Consider the following 11,453-nt stretch of genomic DNA (forward strand, 5'->3'; position numbering starts at 1 on the left):
TGTATTCCATTTCAGCCAGCAGCCCAAACAAATGAAGTATCTTTGAATTTGGTTTATAAATTTTGAGATGCACCATTTATTTCAGTTCTACTTGATGGCAATTTGAACCATATCAAATTCACAGTTCAGTGAATATCAACCTTCCCCTTTGCTAAAAAGAAAAACATGTGTGGTATCTGAACTGCAGGTTTTTGCATGAAACTGGCATTTGAACCTAATTGCCGTAGTATAAATTTCCATGACCTCTTCATAGGAGAAAAAATCCTTGAGAAAGGGAGGGGGGAAAGAATAAGGAACATAAGAAGAATCCTGCTGGGGCAAACCAAGGGCTTATCTAGTCCAGCGTCCTGTTCCCATAGTGGGCAACCAGATGCCTACAGGAAGCATGCAAGCAAGACATGAGTACAACAGCACTCTCCCCAATCATGGTTCCCAGAAACTGGTATTAGATTTAATAAATTCCTTATTTGTGAAATGTGTTGATATTCTGAGCCCACCCACAGCCAAAGGATAGGTTTGGAAGCAATAACTGACCTGAATCATGTGATGCGTTCAACAATGTCACAACTTTATTTGGTTACAGAGCAGTACGTTTGGTGCAAGTCATTGAGTTGCTGGGTCCACCAGAAAGTGGTGGGTTGATCTGATGTATTTGGGGGGCACCACAGCATGAAATGATTCTGATGAGGCCCATCAGGCAATGGGGAAGGGTACTGTGGCCTGGCAGCTTCTGAGCTTGGCTTTTCAACAGAAAGCCACATCCCACCAAGATCTCTTGAGGGGATCCCCCTGGATAAAGCAGGGTGCCCCTCCCTTGCTTATCCCATCTAAGGATCCAGCATAGTGCCTCTCCCACCAAAACAAAGTTGTAACAAGAAAAACATGCACATTACAATACTAAAATATTGATATGAGAAAGGCAAAATATTGATATGAGCAAGGCAGAGCCATGACCAATACATCTGTGGGTAAACATCCTCCCCAGTCCTGTAGACCAGTGACTGAACAATGTCCACAGCAATATTATGTACTAATGCCCATTGAGAAAACCAAGCAATTATAAAAGTGCAGGCAAAACTAGAAGTTGCCAAAAAAAAACAAGTTCCTTTGTGACCCGGGAGTGGGCCAGATCAGGAGAAGTCTTCTGTCTGATCTGGTCCCAGACCCCACCTCTATAAGCCCATTGAAACTTCTCATTGGTTCCTGGAGGTGGTACTGTCCATGTTCCAGTGCAGCCAGCTGGGACACCTGGATGCCAATGCTGCATGCTGTGTAGGACAACAGCTCCACTCCCATCCCCCACCCACACAGGGCCACGAATTGGGGTCTCCAGTAGGTTGGAGGCCGGGGACCTCACATTCTGTAAACCTGAATATATCGGTGGACTCAGCAGTATACTGATTTGCAATTTTGTTACAAATCATATGACACTGACATAAATGTAATATAAATGTAATATAAATGTAGAATATGGGTTAGTATGATATTTTACATTGGGTATGAACATTTATATATTATTCACATATCCTAATCTTAATCATTACTACTCCAAAAGTAAGTTAGTTTCAAATAAATATGGTTAGAATTGGGCATTAAATATTCTGTTCCAATTCAAAACCTGAGCCACATAGAGTTTATTACACCTAAATATGTGGCAGTGGCACCTATCGCAACACAGTTATAGCTAACCTTGGGTCAGACTTTAAGTCGGAGAGCAGTTGGAAAACAGCACCATAACCTTTTTTCACAATTCACTTAATGCTTTATAGGTATTCTAGACTGCACAGTATAGTGCATCAAACATTTCCAAACCGGTTTACTGTCGTGTTTTATTGTTTAGCCATGTGTTTTAGGTCAACACTGCAGTATTATTCAGCCAATTTTATTCTTTTAATAAAGTTAGAGAAGGCAAGCCTTTATGGCTCACTTATAAAGGTGCTGTGTAAAATGCAATTACTCTAGAGTCAGTGTGCGGGACATGTTATGCCAGGCACCATCATTATGCATGTCCCAATATTGTTCCAGAGGAATTCAGAAGGCAGTTTCACATCTTACCTCCCACTATGCTAAGTCCTTCACAGAAACCACACAGTGTAATATTTCATTTTCCTGGGGTTGCAGCCATTTGCTTCAAAGTCAAACACTTCAAATGTTACAAGCCATTTATGTGGGGGAAAGAGGACAAAGAGTGTATGTGTGTGTCCTGGGGGCCACCACTGTGTTATTTCATTCAATAGTACAGTATGTTTTTAATATATGTACGCTCCTAGCTTGAACTCCCAGTCTATTGGCAATAAAGTGGTTCCCTTTAATTTGAAGATCACAGATCTACATGAACTCTTACAGGAAAGAAAATAAAACACCTATGTTTTCAGATTGACCTCCTGCTTGTACAAAAAAAAAATACCTCCTGCTTGTATGAAAACAAATATGTGCTCTGATGGATATACATAATTAGCAAATCCCCCTGATGCCATTAATCTAGGTTTGGACATTAAGTTTCACTAAGAAATAAATGTTTAGACTGAGGAGCTCTGAAAGAGTAAGATCCTAAGTGCTTCACTTCAACTATTCTGCACAATCACCCCACTGAAGAAACATTACTCTGAAAAGCTTTCATGCTCTCAAGGGCAATGGCCCACAGATCTTTAAATCTTATAAAGAGATTATCATAATGTACTTGTAGAAACCAAAATATTTATTTCATTTATACCCCGCCCTTTCTCCCAGTAGGAGCCCACTGCTTTTATAGTAGTGTAAAAGAGTGCTACGCTAACTTTTCCGTGAGGACCTTTTGTAACCACAGGGCCTCATAATCCTACATTGGTCAGTCTTGTTAATCTGAATGCCTACCTATCCTTGGAGAACTGAATTTACAACATATTCTTCAGATTGTGAACTTAAACTATGTATACATTACCAGCTTAAAACGCAGCAAGATTGTTTTTTTTTTTTTTTGCTGCATTTCAGTTAGAATTTGCATGGTGTTGTAATTATCACTTTGCTTTGATGTGTTTCCATGCTGCCCCAACTGTTTGTCCATACCACAGGACAGAGAGGGAGTGGGGATGTCTTCACAGATGCAAATTGCCTGGTTGGCTTCTCCACCTGTCTACCCACCCACAGCTCCTATTGACAATGTTTCATCCTTCCAACTCCATCCCCCTGGAAATCATCTTCATGTGGTGGTCATCTGCAACCATGATCAAATATATCTTCCAGATACAATGGGATTTATTTCCAAGTAAGGGAAGAAAAGCCAAAGAGCTGAAGTTTAAACTCCTTAGCATTTCTAGCCCCTCCTTTGAACTTACACATACATACATACATATATTATACACACAGCTTACTTGTGTAGGGATGGGATTTGTTGACCAGTGTCAGTACGAAAGTATTCTGTATACCTAAATGGGCTGGCATTGATTCAAGTTTGTCTGCAAGCTGCTGCTTTAACCAATCAATTTTCCCCCTCACAATTTTGATATTATTAGGATATTTTGACAGGAAATATTGATATTTTGAAGGGAAATATTGATATTTTGAAGGGAAATATCAATAAAGGAAATATCAATAAAATCATAGTTTTTAATGTTGACATTTTAGAGACAGATTTTTTTTTAAAAAAAATCTATTTTTGAAAATAGCTGAGGAAAATTGTTACATAAAAATCTGATCTGCAATGATAGACAATAAGCAAATGACCGGAAAATTTAGTACCAAATCCAAATTGGGTGTCACCTTTTTAAAAGCCAGCAATCTTTTTCTTTTCTGGTGAGAGTGGCAGCTGATGCAATTGATGCACTCTGGGTAGAGAGGGAGGGGGTGTAAGGGGGTAAAGAAGGGAGGGGCTGCTTGGACATTCTGGGCTCCAAATTGTTCACACTTTCTTTTGCTACTTGATTTTCTGCCTCTTTGCAGCACTCTGCTGCTAGCGTTGCCAGGTCAGAAGCATCCCAAACCCTGAGAATTCAGGGGTGGGCCCTAGTGATGTCATAGGGACAGGCCCTAGTGATGTCATTAAGCATGATACATTAAGCATCAACCACAGATGCTTGGAGCATACCACTCAAACAAAAAAAATTCTCTGATTGGAAATTAAGATAGAAATCTCAGCTAAATGTGGGTGTTCAGAGGTCCAGCTGAACAGATGGGATCATCATCTGCTTAGACAGCTTGGGTAAGGAACTTTTAATCTAGCCTGCTTGCTTCTGGCAAGAAGGGTTTAAGTGCCCTCAGGCCAGGCCAGTCACCAGAAGGCTGTTGTAGGAAGAAACCCTCATGTGTGGAGATGTTAGATGGGACCACTCCAGAGTAAAGACACATGCCTGAAGGTGGCAATTCTAAACACACTTACTAAGGAACTAACCCCATAGAACTCAACAAAACTTACTTCTGAGTAGATATTGTCAGGATTGTGCTGTTGGTAAGGCTTGACCAGGGATCCTCTGCAATGATATCCATATCAAAGTAGGGTTGGCAACCCCCTGCCTGGAATTCCTTGCCTGCTTTTTACAGACTTGGCTCTTCACAGCAGAGAGAGGTTTGAGAAATGAGTAAGATTCTCTGCTCTTTCCTGCCTACTCTGTGGGCTCCTATAAACTCACTTTGACAGCCAACCCAATTCCAGTGAGTAATAACTGAGAGAGAGAAAAACACACATGGTTTGGTCTACCTTCACAGGCAGTAGCTTGGGAACAACAGCAATTGAAGTGACACTTCCCAGTATGTGAATTCTCTTTTACCACTATTGGGCAAGAAACAAACCATCATGCAAATAACAAGGTGCATCATCAGTGAGTTTAAAGGGGTTGAGCTGGCCACATGGAACCACTGTTGTTGCTTCTATGGATGTAAGGGAGTATGGTCAGAGGTAAATGAAAAGCAAATAGAAAAAGAAAAACAAAAGACAGTGATGATTTCCTAAATGCAATACAATACCAACCACAACAAGATTCCTATGAGTAAGACAGAAAACTCTGCATCCCACAACCAGTCAGGATTTCTAACCAAAACTAAAAAAATCCTGTCAGCCAGTCAACGTTACAGAAATCCCCATGTAGCACAACCTGACCCAGGGGCTGCAGGTAGTGCAGAATGCTGTGGCATGGTTGCTGACATGAGTGAGACCCTATCAGTATGTAATACCTCTGCTCTGAAATCTGCATGGGTTGCCAATCTGTTCAAGGTGTGCTTTCCATGTTATGGCTGCCATGTAGTACTTGTTCTGCTCTTGTAAGAAATTGATCCTTAAGTGTGGCAGCACCTACACTTTTGAACTCCCTGCCTTTATATGGGTATATTGCTCCCATTACCCAACAATTAGAATAAGCAGGAAAGCAGCAAGAATATTTAGGGATGGCTAAAATTGATGGTAGGGATGGGAAACCAGTGGTAACCAGGATGTTGTTGGACTCCAAGTTCCATCAGACCATCAGCATGGCCAGAGGTCAGGGATGATGGGAGCTGTACTCCAGCAGTGTCTGGAGGACCATGGGTTCCACACCCTTGACTTAAACAGAGCAGGGGACATTGCCTTAGATTTATCACAAAAAGAATTGAAGTTTCTGAATTTCCATAGGCAAAATCTTTACAGGCTTGACCCAAACCATTTGAAGCCTTCCTGCTGATGACTTAGTTTTGCAGATCAAAAACTGCATCTCTCAAGTATTTGTTATTTTCCCGATATAATACTACTTCAGTATATTGACTGTATCACTGAGTGCCACTGAAATCAATTTGAAATTACTATCAAATTGTTATGGAGCTGAACATTAAGTGGATCAATATTTTGATTCCTGAGGGGATTTTTCACGGATGCATCATATGTTCACATTTGGAATAGACTTGTAGTCATTAAAATTAATCATCACTGGATTTTAATTGCTGTCTTTCAAATGGCCTGAAGATTGGAAACAGACTTTGCAAGCACATGTGAAAAGAAGTGCCACTGGAAATTAGCCCATTGAAAGGATGAGTACCTGCGTTACTCAATGCACAACCAACCAATCTGTGGACATAGATGTGTGGAAATTCTGCAGGTAGAATTCCATTTTTAATTCTGTTCTCCTGGCCTATAACAATGGATTATTACATCATTTCTGCAAGTTTTACTTGAAATGTATTTTCCCCCAATACTGTCAATTATATGCTTCATTCATTCATCCTTAGTACTTATGTGTTATCTTTCAGGGTAAATCCCTCCCAAGGCAGCTTACAAAAGTTAATTAGTTTCATACAAATACTGGATCATTTAGTTAACTACACAATCCAGGTTTTATGAAGTAGAGGTTTTCAGCTGCACTTCTATCTAGACATGATGAACGGGTGCATGGGTGCCATTTCCACACCCTCTAATTGAAAGTGCTTTTGAACATGTAGTTTATTGTGGCACTGCATCATGCTTTTTGTAGTCTTGAGGCTAAATAAACCATTTTTATCATTTGTATGTGTTTTGCTCATGAAAAACTTTTATTTCTACTTGTTAAGCTTTTTTAAATTATCATTATGTGAATACAGTATGGTGTCAATGTTCAGTGGATTTGTTAAAAGCCTTTTGAATTTCAGAATAGCTTTCATATGATTTTAATCATGACTTGAAAGTAATATAAATGTGTTCATCCAGGCACAGAGTGGGGGAGTGTATTTCTGTTCACAATTGATTATTTTGGATGAACATTTCTATCTGCTTTTAAATGATGAATTTGTGATCAATTGTATTATTGTGTATTTTTATTTTGAAACTCTTTTTGTGATGAAATGATGAATAAGCTGAAATAACAACCAGCAGCAACAACAATAATATAATTTCAGCATTGATTAAACATTTCTCCACAAATTCATTGTCAAGTTGAGAATGTCGTTCCTAATTAGGGGCGTATTTGCCTCCACCACAATTACGGGGAAGACTCGGGAATATTCTCAAATCATATGCTAGGAGCCACGTGGGATCAATCATCCAATTAAGGAAGGCGCAGAGCAGCATATATAAGGCTGCTCCGTCCTTCCCGCTCTTGCCTTCTTTGCCTCGTGGCACTTACTGCTGGTTCACGCTTGCAGGGGCTCTTTCAGCGTTCTGTTGGTGATCGTTTCCTTGCTAAATACCTCGTTTACCCTTCTCTGCTCTTTCCTCCCGGTCCCGTTGCTCTTCATCATTCTCTGTTGTTGTTTTGAGCCCCGACGAGCAGCTGGGCTGCGGGCGTCCGCCCCCACGCGCCCTGCGGCTTCTCGCCGGCTAGCCGGCTGTTTTCCTTTGTATTGCCGGCGCTTTAAAGCGTTTGTTGCTTGTGTAGAGCCCAGCTTGTTTTTTCTTAAGGTGTTTGTGGGTGGCGACGTTCCTGGTTGGGGTATTCCCTTGGTTATATATACAAATTTTGATTCCGTTTGTTTTGCCCCCCCTTTTCTTCCGGTTTGTCTTTAAATTGTTAAAGTTGCTTGCGTTTGTGTGCCTTGTTAGTTAGTTTCAGTGCTCTTTGGTTCTTAGATATATATATATATTTCGATTGTTGATATATATATATTTATTTATTTGTTATTGTGTTATAAACCCCCCCCTCTTCCCTCCGTTCTATTATTCCGCTGATCAGCTGTGAGGCTGGATCAGCTGTGAGGGGGCGTGGGATGCTTTTCCTTGCTTGCCTCCAGCCGTTTGTGTTTGTTTGAATTTCCCGCCTTCTGGTGTTATCCTCAGTTTGGTTTATACTTTATATTTGCAGTGTTTCCCCCACCCCTTATTTGATATAGCAATCAAGTAGTGTTTAATTAATTGGATTTTGAATTAATTATAAATAAATAAATAAATATATAAATAATTTTTAAAAAAAAGTATTTCTTTTTTAACATTTTTATATACATATAAATAATGTCTGCGTTATATTGATAGTTAATTAATTTGTAAGTTGTTTTAATATATATTGGGGTTTTCTTTGGCATAAATTGTTAATTATCGTAAGTATTGGGAATTGATTGGTGTTTACCCCCCCCCCATTTTAATTATGTTTGTACTCCTACATTCATGTTTTGGTTTTAAAATGCTGTTCTTGATCAATTAGCTTCATAATTTTGTTGCATTTATTGTGCATGGAGAAAAAGTATAGATGCTTATGTAATATCTTCTAAAGGGCAATAGATAATTTATTTTAAGGTGAGTTCATTGGAATCCCACATCTCAGACTTCTTATGTGGCTTCAAAATATGTATAAGTGTGATTCAGAGAAAGATAATTTATGCTATGCAAGCATAAAGGAAATGCTCTACAGCCAGGTGAACTCATTGTTGTGGCTTTCTGAGAGCCAATACGTTAAGGTTAATGGAAAAATAAATAAATAAATAAGTAAATAATTATATATATATATATATAAGTTTGCTAAATTAGTGTTTGTTGGCTTTTTGAGTGATTAAGTTTTAACTGTAATTTTCTTTATGGATCTCTAGTAGTTAATAAGCTTATAACAATAGTTTTTCTATAGCAGGAGGGTAGCAGGAATGTTTTAATATGTTGGTTGCTTAAGGCATTCTATTACCTGTAGTTTTGAATGCTTTGTTTTATCCCTGAAATAGCTAAATGAAATATACAATATGCCTATTTTAGGAATGATAGCTTATTGGTTCTTGCTTAACCTGCTCCTCTAGCATTTGGTAAATCTATATCATGAAGCTTTTCCAAGGCATTTTTAATTCAATTTAACTTTATTCCAAAAATATGAATAGTATACTGCTTGTTTCACAAGATACAGGTACCTTCTTCAATCACATCTATTTCATGGCAGTCTCGTGCATACTAGGCGCTGCTACCTGTTAGATTCACATTCATTCATACGTCGGGATGGCAGCACTTGTTTACATCATATGAAGAAGAACCTTCTGTGGGAAACCTGCATAGGTTGTGTGGGCTTTTGCGTTATGGCCAGGCTGTCGTCTAGATCCTGATCACTTCTACTGGGTTGTGCAAGTGCTGCTGGCCAGATGTGACTTCAACGGCCATTCTTTCTTCAAGAACAAAGGACTTGCTCCTGTAGCTTGAACTGTAGGTAAGCTTTGATGCAGTCGGTGGTTGGTATTTTGGTGTCAGTTTAGGATCTTGGGTGTGCCGAATAATGGCTGGCTGCTTTTAAGGGGCCTGGGGGCTCACAATAGAATTTAATTTCTGGACTATTTTCCAACAGTGCTTGCGGTATATATGTGGCCTTCTGCCCTTCTGATCCGCATGATACGTTCAGTGCAGTACTTGGTTATGGTTATGTGGTAAATCCCCAGAACCTCAACGTGATTTGAGCTATGCGCCTTGTGCATGCGTTTATTCTGCAAAGTACAGTTGCATTTCACCCGAATGCCGCCTGATCCTATGAGGCCATCCCCCCCCATGTATGAATGATGTACACCTTGTTGCAGCCCATGCTCTACTAAGGAGGGCGGGACATTACCATTGGGAATATATCCTGCCTCCTTTTTGCCTTTTTTCTTTAATTTTCAGGCCAAATGCATTCAAGAACCCATTTTATGAAAACCAAATGAGGCTAGTCGCATTCCACCCTGATACCGCCTGGTCCTATGTGGCCCCTGTTATACTGTTGATGTTCCTGCCTTCGATGATTCTTAGTGCCCCCCCCTTCCAGGCCGGTTATCCTGGGCGGTGGCCTTACCAATAATTTTAGGGAGCCTTTTGCCCTGGTAAAATTAGCTTTCCGGGCAAGTCATTGTAATATTTGAGCCCTGCTCTTATATTGCTGTGCTGTTGTCAGCGCATATGTTTAAGACGGACCAGTGGGCTTGTGATTGAGTGGTGAAGCTGAGGGGCTGCCCATTGCCCTCTCTGTCCCTGGTTCGCTGAGGGACCTTTCTCTCTGATTAGGCCAGTGGGCCAGTACCATCTTTTCATGTATCAATGGCTACACATTGATTCAGTTTTGATTATTGCTATGTTGTTTGCAAGGCCATTATGTTTAAGGATTACATTTCTTTCATACAGGAGCAGCTGCAACATTTGCCATCGTGGGCACGTGTTCTGGAAGTATTCTGCTATTTATGCTGTATTCAAAGGGCAAAAACTTATTTCTGTCATAACTGTCGCTTGACACTTCTCGGTGCTGGTCTTTAATCCAAGGCAAGAGGAATGCAGGATCATTCTGTGGATTTAGGGTCAGTAAGGTCCTTGTGGGTTGGTCGCGTTCTGCTCCTAGGGCCTCTGACCGGAGGAGGCTAATCACGCCCAATGTCCTCCTTCAGATCCTGTCTTTATTTAGGTCAATGTGCTCATCTTGTATGAGTCGCACCTGTTCGCCGCAGTAACTCTGATGATGTTCTATGGTGCTTTTCGCCCTAGTGAATTATTGGTTTCCTCAAAGCGCGATGTGTCCTATCGGGCCTTATGCTCTGGCGATTGCACGTTAGGTGCAGATTTAGTGAGGTTCTCCTTAAAAGTCTATAAGACTGATCAAAAGGGCCATGGCAGTTTTGCTTCTTTATAGTTGTCAGGTACCTGACTTATGCCCATTTTCCGCTATGCAGCAATGTTTGTGTTTCAGGCCAGCTGGCCAGCGTTATCTCTTTATACATGCAGATGGTTCTGCCCTGACTCAGTTTCAATTTTGGGCTGTTGTTCGGCGGGCCTTGTTGGCCAGTGGTTGCAATGTTGGAGTCTATGGGCTGCATTCCTTTCGACTTTTCGCATGGGCACGGAGCTGCCGTTGGAGTGGCCTATTCCTGTGGAGCATCTATTGCAGTTTATGATACATTTAAAAGGGCACAATAATTCTGTTTCTACTATTGCCGGTCACCTCTCGGCGCTAGCCTTTATTTCCAAGGCAAGGGGGCTGCCGGATCATTCTGTAGATTTTAGGGTCAGAAAGGTCCTTGAGGGTTGGTCGCGTTCTGCTCCCAGGGCCGCTGACCGGAGGAGGCCAATCACACCTGATGTACTCCTCCAGATCCTGGCACTATTTAATTCTTTATGCTCATCTCAGTATGAGTCGCACCTGTTCGCCGCAGTAACTCTGACGATGTTTTATGGTGCTTTTCGCCCTAGCAAAGTATTGGCCCCTTCTAAGCGCGACGTGATTCATCGAGCCTTATGCTTTGGCGATTGCACATTAGGTGTAGATATAGTGAGGTTTTCACTGAGGGTCTCTAAGACCGATCAAAAGGGCCATGGCAGTATCGTGCTTTTACGAAGTAGCCAGGTCCAGGTATTGTGCCCTGTGTCTGCAATGCGACAATTCTTATCCATTCAGCCAGCGGGCCAGCGTTATTTGCTCATACATGTGGATGGTTCTGCCCTGACTCAATTTCAATTTTGGGCCATTGTTCAGCAGGCCTTGTTGGCCAGTGGTCGCGATGCTGGAGTCTATGGGCTGCATTCTTTCCGGATTGGTGCGGCTACTGCCGCGGCCCTTGCGGGCATGAGTATCAGCAAGATACAGGCGATTGGCAGGTGGCGTTCCGATGCATTTAAGTCTTAT

The sequence above is a fragment of the Rhineura floridana genome, chromosome 1 (assembly GCF_030035675.1).
Source record: "Rhineura floridana isolate rRhiFlo1 chromosome 1, rRhiFlo1.hap2, whole genome shotgun sequence".
NCBI lineage: Eukaryota > Metazoa > Chordata > Lepidosauria > Squamata > Rhineuridae > Rhineura > Rhineura floridana.